The 13,906-nt window shown below is 39.1% G+C and overlaps 1 protein-coding gene across 1 annotated transcript in view; it reads left to right on the top strand.

Moving 5' to 3' along the window:
- The first annotated feature begins 12,005 nt into the window (after positions 1 to 12,005).
- The window catches only part of LOC121575146 (nck-associated protein 5-like), a 154,683-nt gene continuing 152,782 nt past the window's right edge, over positions 12,006 to 13,906 (top strand). The window contains exon 1 of the mRNA XM_045223025.1: positions 12,006 to 12,191. The gene's annotated coding sequence lies outside the window, so the exon portion shown is untranslated. The remainder of the gene's footprint in view (positions 12,192 to 13,906) is intronic.

The raw sequence follows: 13,906 nt of genomic DNA on the forward strand, positions 1-13,906 counted from the left end.
AATTCCAGCACCAGACATGTTAGACGGTCGCGCGGCCTCTATCAGGTATGGGTCAGTCTTATGCTTTGTCATGACTGTGGTATTGGCAACAGTCATTGACAGATAAAATAATGTCGTTGTCAGAACAGTGGTTTAAGCCTAGGTTTAAGTGTTCTTGGTTAAATTAATTACCCTATGGGAATTGTTAAATGGGAAAGGAAAATTAGGTAACAACGGAACCCTGAAGTATTCAGGTGAAACATTGAGGGCTAAAAGTTGTTTTTGTTCTAATAAAACATATGAGGTAAAGGGTATGTTTATGGGAATATCAGATTGGGATGTTATATGATAACTTTGGATAAGCATGAACATAAGGTTAGAGATGACAAATATAATGTAATTTTTTATGGATCAGTTAGTAGGAACAGCAGGACTTTGATGGTTGAACGATTAGCTTTTGACGGACAATGTAACTATTGGGAATTTTAGAGATATTTAGAGGGTTTGGGGTAATAAAGCATATATATTCTTACATTATGGATGGAAAGGATTTTGTTACATGTTAACGTTGAAGCTTCCATATGAGGTTTTACCATTATAAGAGGGATAGCATCGGACACAGCTAAATCTAGGGTTAAAAGGGTGACATGGCGACATGTCATAGTCTTCAAGTCTATCATTGAAGGATAAGGTCAGGGAGAAGGGGGGACTTTATTCATGGTATGGTGTAACATTTGGGAAGATCATATTGATATGCATTGAAGGAAATAAGGGATGCATTTGGAAGACTTGGTTGCAAGATCAGTTAGGCCAGTAGGGGCAGTGATGGGTCAGATTTTAGTTTCAGCTTTGATAACACTGTGTGATGTTTGTAATTTGTTACTGACCTTTGAGAAAGCTTTGATATTGAGATAGGTTGGAGAGTGATTCCTGGAGACAACACTCAGATGCCGGTGTTGACTGTTCCTGATCTGGATAAAGATGGACCAGTGGAACTGAATGGATAAATATCATTTTTGATTATTGGATGATTTTTCAAATTTTTTTTTTTTTTTTTTTTTTCCAATATTGGGGTGATGTTGGTATGATTTATGAATCAAAGGGGGGAATAGGTTTATGTGATTCATGCATCATTTATATATCAGTTTATATTCTTAGTTGATATTGATGTTTAATTTGAAAGTGTTTGTTTTGCAAAAGATACTGTTTGGTCGTTTTCTTTACATTCCAGAAGCATTTGGGAGAACATGTGGACATTGAAATACTCAAACAAAGACAATATGAAGGGACAATATGACTGGAGGAGATGAAACAAGGAGGGTGTGGCTGATTCCATCATCAACAGTCCATTGGAAGAGGAGACTACAGGGAGATTAAGTGTAGTGGACTACATTCCAGTGTCTGCAATGAAATATAGACATGTGTAATACATAATTGTGTAATAGCCTCAGGGATTAATTTTGTAGAATGATGTTTGATGTTATTGAATACATGTGAGGATCTTAGATGTTTTTGTTTATTTCGTGAATGTTTAGGGACAGAGAGGCTAGGAAGGGAGAGTTTCGTTGTACGGTCCAATGGGTTGACCAGCCTTACAATGGATATTTATTGGATAGGATTTTGTTTGCAGGGGCTTACATGTGTATTTAATTGCATCATAGTTTCAAAGGCATTTACATGGTTTATGAGGTTATCTGGAGTACCGAGGTGGTTGCCTGGGGCAGAGGGACCGTGAGAGAATTTTACTGTCTTGATTGATGGATGGATATCTGAAAAGATGGCTGCCGGACAGTTTTTCGCTCTTACACTCCATACAGATTTCTTCATATGTCATAGTAATGTATTCACACTTCATAAACAGTTATTGCATAGAAAGGTATTTACACTCTAGAGGAGAATGTTTTTGGTTTAATGTTAAAGATACTCAATAAGATAAATGGTTACTAGTCATAATCCTATTCTGTTTGTTTTCGAGACGTTTAGTTCGTCTCGAAGGGGGGAATATGTAGTGTATTAAAATTATGTCTTTGTTAAATGTTTTTCATGAAGAAATGGAATGTTGGTTATGTTAGTAGCAAGAGGGAATGTTTTGGGTGTAACGCCACATCCAGCAGACCGGAAGTGTCTTGGAGACTGGGGATTGGCCAGAAGAGGTCAGCTTCGTTGTTTATAAATAGGGGGGTTAAACGAAGAAGAAGTCAGAACGGCCATGGCAATCGGGGAGCCGTTCTCCGGACACCGCGGGTCTGTACCTATGCTGTAATCTCGTGGTTTTAATAAAGGCCTTTGAACACGATACAGACTAAGGGGATTCTTTGATCGACAGCAATACCCACCAGCATTCGTCACGAGACCACATTACAGTATGCACATCTCCCTGGCATATTACATAATTTATGCAGCAGCATACAATACATTTTTGGACTCACCTTGTTGTGCTGTGCCCACTTGAACAGGAAGGTGGCGCGGTGGTCCTTCGTGGCAAATTTTGTCATCAAACTTCATCATCAAAGTCTGTTATTCTCTGGATTTATGGTGCTTTCAAGACAACTGGGAACTCGGGAAAAAAAACAAGGTTGAATCATGATGACGTCAGTGATCTTCAGGTCGTAGGCATAGAAAGAGGCTCAAGTTCCGGATTTACAATTCTGAGTTGGATGACCGTTCACATTTTCCCAGTTGTTTTTCCGAGTACCCAGTTGTCTTGAACTCACTGATGTCAGATTTCGCAGTTCTGAGTTAACAGTTGTTTTGAGCGTGGCACAAATCATGCTTCATTGACAGCAGCCAATGTTGAATGTTTATCATTTTAAACTTGCAAAATAGATCCTTAATCTCAGACTTGGGACCACTCAGCCACTCCACTGAATAGCAGGATAGTGATTGCTTTGCAATGCTTGCAGTTAGCCACTAATTCCTTCCAAACCACTCATTGTTGAATTTGCGATTTCCAACTTGTTTATGTCCAATGGCCGATGAGCACCCATACATTTTATCTATAATTTCTCTTCATATGACAAGGATTAAAATTGATTTTCCAGTAGATTGTCGACTTGATTCATGATGATGACTGCTAGCTAACATTTTGAAAGTATGATGTTGACATGATCATTCCAATCAAAGCTACTGTATATATATTTTGTTGTATTTTTGACTTTATGTTTTGTTTTACCCCATATGTAACTCTGTGTTGTTGTTTTTGTCGCACTGCTTTGCTTTTTCTTGGCCAGGTCGCAGTTGTAAATGAGAACTTGTTCTCAACTGGCTTACCTGGTTAAATAAAGGTGAAATAAAAATAAAAAAATAAAAAAATAAATTATTTGATGTCATTTTATCTGTGGCCAATGACCTTGAGCCTTCTTGGATGGGCACTTCTAATGTAACTCTATGGCAGCACCCAAGGGGCTTGAATTTTTTAGCTCTACACTTGGCGGTGAGGTAGTGTCACCATGAGTGACAGAACACTGAGCCAATCACGGCACAACTAGAGAACATTACCAACACCTACGCTCCGTATTTTCTGCTGGCTGACCCACCACCACAGAGAGCACTGAGCTAGGCTGAAACACCTGCATTCTGGAGCTGCCTTACTCAATAAAGCAAAAAATAGACAATGTTTGTATGCGGCTTTATTAACTCAATGATATTTTTTTTTTTTTTACTTTGTTTGCAAACTGTTATGTGACAAGTATTCATGCCAAAATAACATGTAAAACACGCAAGCCCCCAAAAATAGATATATACAGTACCAGTCAAAAGTTTGGACACACCTACTCATTCAGGGGTTTTTCTTTATTTTTACTATTTTCTACATTGTAGAATAATAGTGAAGACATCAAAACTATGAAATAACACATATGGAATCATGTAGTAACCCAAAAAGTGTTAAACAAATCCAAATATATTTTATATTTGAGATTCTTCAAAGTAGCCACCCTTTGCCTTGATGACAGCTTTGCACACTCTTGGCATTCTCTCAACCAGCTTCATGAGGTAGTCACATGTAATGCATTTCAATTAACAGGTGTGCCTTGTTAAAAGTTAATTTGTGGAATTTCTTTCCTTCTTAATGCGTTTGAGCCAATCAGTTGTGTTGTGACAAGGTAGGGGTGGTATACAGAAGATTGCCTTATTTGGTAAAAGACCAAGTCCATATTATGGCAAGAACAGCTCAAATAAGCAAAGAGAACAGTCCATCATTACTTTAAGACATGAAGGTCAGTCAATACGGAACATTTCAAGAACTTTGAAAGTTTATTCAAGTGCAGTCGCAAAACCCATCAAGTGCTATGATGAAACTGGCTCTCCTGAGGACCGCCACAGGAAAGGAAGACCCAGAGTTACCTCTGCTGCAGAGGATAAGTTCTTTAGAGTTACCAGCCTCAGAAATTGCAGCCCAAATAAATGCTTCACAGAGTTTAAGTAACAGACACATCTCAACATCAACTGTTCAGATGAGACTACGTGAATCAAGCCTTCATGGTCGAATTGCTGCAAAGAAACCACCACTAAAGGACACCAATAAGAAGAAGAGACTTGCTTGGGCCAAGAAACACGAGCAATGGACATTAGACCGGTGGGAATCTGTCCTTGGTCTGATGAGTCCAAATTTGAGATTTTTGGTTCCAACCTCCGTATCTTTGTGAGACGCAGAGTAGGTGAACGGATGATCTCCACATGTGTGGTTCCCACCGTGAAGCATGGAGGAGGAGGTGTGATGGTGTGGGGGTGCTTTGCTGGTGACACTGTCTGTGATTTATTTAGAATTCAAGGCGCACTTAACCAGCATGGCTACCACAGCATTCTGCAGTGATACGCCATCCCATCTGGTTCGCGCTTAGTGGGACTATCATTTGTTTTTCAACAGGACAATGACCCAACACACCTCCAGGCTGTGTAAGGGCTATTTGACCAAGAAGGAGAGTGATGGAGTGCTGCATCAGATGATCTGGCCTCCACAATCACCCGACCTCAACCCAATTGAGATGGTTTGGGATGAGTTGGACTGCAGAGTGAAGGAAAAGCAGCCACCAAGTGCTCAGCATATGTGGGAACTCCTTCAATACTGTTGGAAAAGCATTCCAGCTGAAGCTGGTTGAGAGAATGCCAAGAGTGTGCAAAGCTGTCATCAAGGCAAAGGGTGGCTACTTTTAAGAATCTAAAATCTAAAATATATTTTGATTTGTTTAACACTTTTTTGGTTACTACATGATTGACATGATGTGTTTTTTAAAATAGTTTTGATGTCTTCACTATTATTCTACAATGTAAAAAATAGTAAAAATTAAGAAAAACCCCTGAATGAGTAGGTGTGTCCAAACTTTTGACTGGTACTGTATATACAGTTGAAGTCGGAAGTTTACATACACCTTAGCCAAATACATTTAAACTCAGTTTTTCACAATTCCTGACATTTAATCCTAGTAAAGAATCCCTGTCTTAGGTCAGTTAGGACCACCACTTTATTTTAAGAATGTGAAATGTCAGAATAATAGTAGAGAGAATGATTTATTTCAGCTTTTATTTATTTCATCACATTCCCAGTGGGTCAGAAGTTTACATACACTCAATTAGTATTTGGTAGCATTGCCTTTAAATTGTTTAACTTGGGTCAAACATTTCGGGTAGCCTTCCACAAGCTTCCCACAATAAGTTGAGTGAATTTTGGCCCATTCCTCCTGACAGTGCTGGTGTAACTGAGTCAGGTTTGTAGGCCTCCTTGCTCGCACACGCTTTTTCAGATTTTCTACAGGATTGAGGTCAGGGCTTTGTAATGGCCACTCCAATACCTTGACCTTGTTGTCCTTAAGCCATTTTGCCACAACTTTGGAAGTATGCTTGGGGTCATTGTCCATTTGGAAGACCCATTTGCGACCAAGCTTTAACTTCCTGACTGATGTCTTGAGATGTTGCTTCAATAGATACATACACTCAATTAGTATTTGGTAGCATTGCCTTTAAATTGTTTAACTTGGGTCAAACATTTCAGGTAGCCTTCCACAAGCTTCCCACAATAAGTTGAGTGAATTTTGGCCCATTCCTCCTGACAGTGCTGGTGTAACTGAGTCAGGTTTGTAGGCCTCCTTGCTCGCACACGCTTTTTCAGATTTTCTACAGGATTGAGGTCAGGGCTTTGTAATGGCCACTCCAATACCTTGACCTTGTTGTCCTTAAGCCATTTTGCCACAACTTTGGAAGTATGCTTGGGGTCATTGTCCATTTTGAAGACCCATTTGCGACCAAGCTTTAACTTCCTGACTGATGTCTTGAGATGTTGCTTCAATATATCCACATACTTTTCCTTCCTCATGATGCCATCTATTTTGTGAAGTGCACCAGTCCCTCCTGCATCAAAGCACCCCCACAGCATGATGCTGCCACCCCCGTGCTTCACGGTTGGGATGGTGTTCTTCGGCTTGCAAGCGACCCCCTTTTTCCTCCAAACATAACGATGGTCATTATGGCCAAACAGTTCTATTTTTGTTTCATCAGACCAGAGGACATTTCTCCTAAAAGTACAATCTTTGTCCCCATGTGCAGTTGCAAACCATAGTCTGGCTTTTTTATGGCGGTTTTGGAGCAGTGGCTTCTTCCTTGCTGAGCGGCCTTTCAGGTTATGTCGATATAGGACTCTTTTTACTGTGGATATAGATACTTTTGTACCTCTTTCCTCCAGCATCTTCACAAGGTCCTTTGCTGTTGTTCTGGGATTGATTTGCACTTTTCGCACAAAAGTACATTAATCTCTAGGAGACAGAACGCATCTCATTCCTGAACGGTATGACGGCTGCGTGGTCCCATGGTGTTTATACTTGCGTACTATTGTTTGTACAGATGAACGTGGTATCTTCAGGCGTTTGGAAATTGCTCCCATGGATTAACCAGACTTGTGGAGGTCTATAATTTATTTTCTGAGGTCTTGGCTGATTTCTTTAGATTTTCCCATGATGTCAAGCAAAGAGGCACTGAGTTTGAAGGTAGGCCTTGAAATACATCCACAGGTACACCTCCAATTGACTCAAATGATGTCAATTAGCCTATCAGAAGCTTCTAAAGCCATGACATAATTTTCTGGAATTTTCCAAGCTGTTTAAAGGCACAGTCAACTTAGTGTATGTAACTTCTGACCCATTGGAATTGTGATACAGTGAATTATAAGTGAAATAATCTGTCTGTAAACAATTGTTGGAAAAATTACTTGTGTCATGCACAAAGTAGATGTCCTAACCGACTTGCAAAAACTATAGTTTGTTAACAAGATATTTGTGGAGTGGTTGAAAAACGAGTTTTAATGATTCCAACCTAAGTGTATGTAAACTTCCGACTTCAACTGTATATATTTTTTTGTTGCTAAAAACGTGGGGCTCAAAACAGGTAGGGCTCTGAATGACGGGTCGCCAATGCTATCCTTCCTCTACACAGCAACTTTCCTGGTAGAGGTGAAGCCTGTTGAGTGCAGAGTAAGCTAAGTCTCGTCTAGAGGAGTAGTGTGCTGAAAACCACAGTACAAAACTCCTATCGAGATAGTGTTTTTGGTGGGCAAAAATGATAAAATGCTCTAAAATAGAATAGATCTGAGCAGAATAGAATATCTATCAACTCTTACTTGCATTATTCACATTTATCCTAAAATGCCAACACTTAACATTGAACTAAATTGTTAGAATAGAATATGCCTATATCTGAGCAGAATAGAATATAATAGAATAGAGGAGCTAAGCAGAATAGAGCTGAGCTGAGCTGAGCAGAGAATATAATATAATAGGCTAGATCTGAGCAGAATAGAGCTGAGGAGAATAGAATAGAATATTGTTGCTTTTTTATTTTTACATCAGTTGAAGCAAAACATTTAAGTCCTTAATTGTTTTTGTTATGTGGTAAGACAGTTGTAATAAGCTATTTAATGCATTAAGTAATTTGCTTTAAACATTAGGGGGTATATTTCAATAGTTGAAATAAGTAACTATAAATATAAATAACTACATATATTCTTGATTTCACTTTAGATTATGGGCTTCAAAATTAAATGCTTCTTGAATTTGATGGGGTCCTAATCTAATGCAGTTTTTCTTACTTTCATTGTTGTTAACACACCACGCCTTTAACAAATGAGTAACCATTACTCAACTCAAAGCCTATCATCATCACTTGGTGATAAGACCATCTAGCCTACATTAAAGGAATAGTTCACCTAGATTTAAAAAAAATACAATTGGTTTCCTTACTCTGTAAGCAGTCTATGGACAAGGTAAGACAGCAACCCATGCTTTGATTTTGTTTAAATGGCCACTGTCTCCAAATGCTAACTTATTAGCATTTGTGTACAAAAACCAATGTGACCCCAACTCAATTTAACTAGAGTTTCTAAACCAAGAGGTGCAACATCACTAGACTTCCAGGAACGCTTGTGAAACAGACCAAGCAGACCAGGCCAGGGTGTGATGCGTGATTTGAAGGAGTCATGCGCAGGAGGGTAAATCACAGTATACAGAGTTTATTTATTAATCCAGCGTAACCAGTCCAGTGCGCAAAACAGGCGCACTGGAACAAACATATATATATATAAATACTGAGCTCAACCGCGCTACTAATCCTCACAATGAACAATCACCCACAAGGACAAGGGGGCAGAGGGAACACTTAAACACTACTAATGAGGGGAATATGAACCAGGTGTGTGTAATTGACAAGACAAGACAAATGGAATGATGAGATATGGAGCGGCAGTGGCTAGAAGACCGGTGACGACGAACGTCGAAGCCTGCCCGAACAAGGAGGGGAGGCAGCTTCGGAGGAAGTCGTGACACAGGGTTTGGGGTTTGAGAAGTCAATGAGAGAAGTTACAAATGATTCCTTAGTTGTTAATTTTCTCTAACTCTAAAGGCACAACCTAAATTCTAGCTAATGTCTTAAGTAGTTGAACATGTTATTACTCCAACCTCCTGAAAGTGACAAACTGACACATTTTCATTTTCATCAAAAACAACTTTATATCGAAGGAAAGCCTTTGATTTGACGGTCTGCATTCAATCAATCTGCCATCATAGACACAATGTAAAAATCTAATGATTTATTATTGAAATATTGAAATAGCATGGGCGACCGAGAAAAACAAATTGGTACAATTTAAGGCCAGGTGGCAAACAGTAATGCAGGCACTCTGGATGGGGGTATGAGCATGCGGGTCTGGGCAGACAAGATGTAGTTATTCTTTGTGTGTGTCTGTAAGTTGTTGTTTGTATGTATAAGTTTGCTTTTGGAGTGTACATTTTATTTTATTTTAATGGGGGGGGGGATATTATTTAAAAAATAAAAAATAAATAAAGATTTGACGGGGTCTTTGATTTAACTGTTTTATTAGTCAATGGGCCAGGGGGGGGGGTCGGTTGGGCTCACTTGGGCTGACGATGTCTCATAGTGATTTTCTTGAAAATGTATGTCCCTAGAGTTGGAAAATGTGTGATAGCAGTTCTGCAATGGCAGCTTTCTCTGTTAGCACTCTTTCTTTCATCCCTCCATCCCTTTAAAGGTTAGGGGTAGAGAAAGCTTGCTGAACACTAAGAAAGCTTTGTTGTAGAGCGTTCAACACAAAATATGGGGAGGGGCCAGCTGAGTCTAAGACAGTATCATCTGTATATAAATGGATGAGAGAGCTTCCTACTGCCTGAGCAGTCGATGAAGATGTTTGAAGATGTTTGATTCCTTAATTGCAATATTTAATCTTCAAACATTTAAAATGTATTTATACATGTAAATATTTATGGATGTGGGCTGATTAAAATGATATACAATGTTATCCTTTTAACTGTTTTCATTATGAGGACTATAAACCTACCCGTACATTCCATTACAATGTAGTAAAATCCCATGTTGGGCCTGTTGAGGCCAATTATATTACTTCATACTTTTAATATTCTAGTAACAGACCAATCTGCTATGGCCCCATAGTAAGAATACATCTTAAATTAGACTAACTATGTGTAATGGTTTGTTGCTCTCATCATCAAGATAATACGTAAACATTTTACACGTTTCTAGTCCTCTGTTTTATGAAAACAGTTAATAGAATAACATTGTATCCATTGTATCCAACATTGTATAGCTCACATCCATGACTTTTCACTTTGAATATGAAATATTGCAATTAAGGATTGAAACATCTTCAGAAATCAGCGGTTCGGACAGCTTTTAGGGCACGTTCTCACCACAGTTCTGTGAATAATTGAACATCTTTCCAATCTGGCACACCTGGCTCATTTGGTTGTGTACTGACATTGTTTGTCATAGTGTAAAATCCCTATGGGAAGAATGTATGGGATGGAGGGATGAAAGAAAGCATGATAACACAAAGAAAGCCGCCATTACTGCACTGCTAGCACACATTTTACAACTCTAGGGACATAGACCTTCAAGAAAATCACTATGAGACATTGTCACCCCAAGTGAGCCCGACGGCCCAAATTTGGGGATCTGCCCCATGGACTATATTTATCTTCAGATGCCCACCTTGTATATTTTTAAATAAACATATACAATGATGTCAGGACAGTGGAATGCAGTGTAGTAGCACAATGCCCTATCTTCCTGAGGTCAGGTATTTTTAGACCTCAGAGAGGAAGCCAGAATATCGTTTATCTGTTTCCTGTTTACAGAACCATGGGTCTCCCAGTGCTGTGTTAGAGACAAGACATCTGTCCTACTTACGGAAATCACCATTATAAACATCAACCACTACTCACATTGGACACTGTGGAATTGCCACTCTGTCCATCACAGCCTTACTGTGATGCAAACCTGGATTCAAATATGATTTGAAATAATTTCAAATACTTTAGCTGTGCTTGATTGATCTTGCCTGTTGCAATGGAACCAATAGAAAAGTCTCAAAAGTGCAAACCCTGCTCACCTGGCACTCCAGGCAGGATAAAGGAAACGCTCAAAGCATTTGAAAGATCTCAAATAGTATTTGAACTGAGGTCTGCTTTGATGTTGGTGTGCCAGAGCCTGTTCCCTTTTACGTCACATGAGGGCGCCTTCTTAACAAAAATGTCTTAGGACAGTACCCTTTCAATTGAGGACATAATTGCATCTATGCTAGACCTGGTGCTAACATTTGTTGTGAAAGAGAGCATAAGTGTTGATGTACTTTCTTTGTTTTGATTCCCATGAGATTGATTAGACATGTATGGTGGGTAGTGTTTATTAGTGGTTATTCTGGAGATTAAAGGATGCAGGATGGGAATGGGTGTTTGAGTGTATGGGAAAACGCTATTAGGGTCTGACTAGCCATAACAAAAACTTTATCCCACCTCGTATATCTCCTCCATTTCCACCTCTCTCAAAGCAGTCAAGGGATTTGAGGAGATAGCAAACTCTAGGTCTATAATGTACATGAAATACAATTGTGCATCTACATTATAAGTTCTATACATGCACAGGTTCACCATGCTCAAACCACTCACTTCTATTTGTCAAACGTATATAGAGTTCATGTGTCTGAATGACGTGAATAGGAAATTATCATGTAAAAAAACAAATTACATGGTGGGGAAATTAATGTCGGTTAAACTAGAACTAAAGTCTCTCGCACGTAATTGGTCAGCTGCTCCAATCATGTTTACGTAGATCTGTCCACGAGAGATTATGGGGAAATAAATCACTGCATGACTGGAGCGCAGGACTTTCTGAGCATTTACACCACTTGGATATAATCTCAAAGAAGATTATTAAAAAAAAATAGTATATTATAGTATACTTTATTATAGTATGGTAGCATATAGTAGCTTGTATGCTGTACAGTAGGCTATTGTAGAGTGTATATAGAATAGTAGTCATTCATTTACTATAACAACATAATAGTACCACGGGATGTCTTGTAGTTAATAAAATAATGGAGTAAGATTTGTTTGGGTTAGTTTTCAAAATAAAATGTGAGTACCACACAGACATTGGCTGCCCCAATGAGAGCGGGGAGTCGAGAGCAATTTAAAGCCATGACATCACATTTCATGACGACCGCATCCAAATGCGGAAAGACCTCGTTGCGGCTCTTATTTCAATCTTTCTCTGTTCGAGGAAAATAAGGAATGCAGCTTTTTTAGACAATACGGAGTCTCTCGACTTAATGTGTATTTTTAGACGTGCCTTATTTAACGTTGGTGCTGTATGACTGTCCGTTTCTCTCCTTATGAAGCACCATTTTTCTAGAATAGGTAAGTGAATGTTATATTCACCGTGTACCGATGTGCTGTTTGAAAAAATGCTTACGAGTAGGGTGGTGGGACAAACCTTAGACTGGGTGTTTAATGTGATGAAGAACGTTGCAAACAATGTATGAGGATGCCACAGAGGTTTGTTTGTAGTTGCCTACTCATACTACCATGTAGGCCTGCTTGGCGGTGCCTGTAGTACGTAAACAATGAATTATTATGTGACGTTCATGTCGCTGTATTAATTTAAACGTGAGCAGGAAACCGGTTACTCCGGGAACATTTATCGCGCCCAGACGGTCATTACGATAGTATTCCAAATTAAAATCTTGCCATGCATTGGACAACACCTAATATATTTTTTCCTATAGCAAAATACTTATGAAATACCAGCTGACTAAAAACAACTCCATGGTTAATGAAGTCTTATTGCCATGTAAGTGCGTGTAAGTGGCAGTTTTGATGGGCTACAACACTGGGTATCATTAGTAATTAGTAGTTTGCTGCTGTTGTCGAATTTTGACATATATGGAACATGATACAAACTTTATACTTAGGCTAGCGAACATGAAGGACAACATGGGTCGGATAGGGCGCAACATCTGCTCAAACTACCAGCCTTGATCATCTGTAGTCTACACTCTGAGGCATGTGACATTGTAAGCGTGCAGTCAGTTTATCTGCCTTTGCTTGCACAGCTATGTCGAGAGAATGAATGCATTGTCATCAGCCTTTCAAGTGAATCCTGCATGCACACATCTTGAAATCGTTATCCATTATTTTTCAGACTGGTTGTTTGGTTTGAAAAGTACTGTAAATCTGGAGTAAATGGCTGCAATATATTCTGGGCATTGGCTGCACCTGTGAGCATATTCAAATATTTACTTGAGCCTATCTTGGTCCAATGGGCCTGTAATGTGTGTCAGCAGCACTGACTCCAAATGATTCTGACATCAGCACTCTCTCACAGTCGAATCAGTAAATTAGTCTAGCCAGCTGTAGGGGCCCTGACCTCCAGGGGGCCCCCATTGATTGGGTTAGTCACTCTCACTCAGATATCATTAACATGGCATAAGTCATGGCAAAATATGTAGAATTGCAGGAAATGTGCAATTTTGGGGGCCCCAAAAGGCTAGAGCTGGCCCTGAGAGTCAGTCTTCATGATGACTGCTACCTAGGTTGTAAAGTTTAAACTAATAGGCCTGATATCTTTGGTCAGTGCTGATGTGGTGAGTACATGGCTGTTTCTAACAGTGTCTCAATACATGATAGTGTGATATTCAAAGTATGCATCTGATACCCAGATGTATAGCATCCAGTAAGCGTACTGCCTAGAATAAAAAAAGTTATGAAGCTTTAATGCTTCCTCAAGATAAGTAAACAACCTGCACATTTGAGTAGAAATGCTCTATGTAAGGATATGGCATTAATTTGCGTATACCAAAACCCTTTAGACATCACCCATCTTCACGTTCACATATCATTGGTCAATAACCATAATTCGATTGGTGTATTAATCTCTGTAGTTGATCAAAAGGGGGGGAATAACTCAATTGGTGATCTTGTGCTTGCATATTTTGTACCTACACATGATTATACAGTGATCTTTTATAGTAAGTCAACAACTTGGTAATTCAATATCTATAATAATTTCATAAATTGATTAACTTTGATCTCTACTCCTGATTGTATTAATTGAGTAAGACTGTTCTGAGAAT

Source organism: Coregonus clupeaformis, chromosome 10, assembly GCF_020615455.1.
Source record: "Coregonus clupeaformis isolate EN_2021a chromosome 10, ASM2061545v1, whole genome shotgun sequence".
Lineage (NCBI taxonomy): Eukaryota > Metazoa > Chordata > Actinopteri > Salmoniformes > Salmonidae > Coregonus > Coregonus clupeaformis.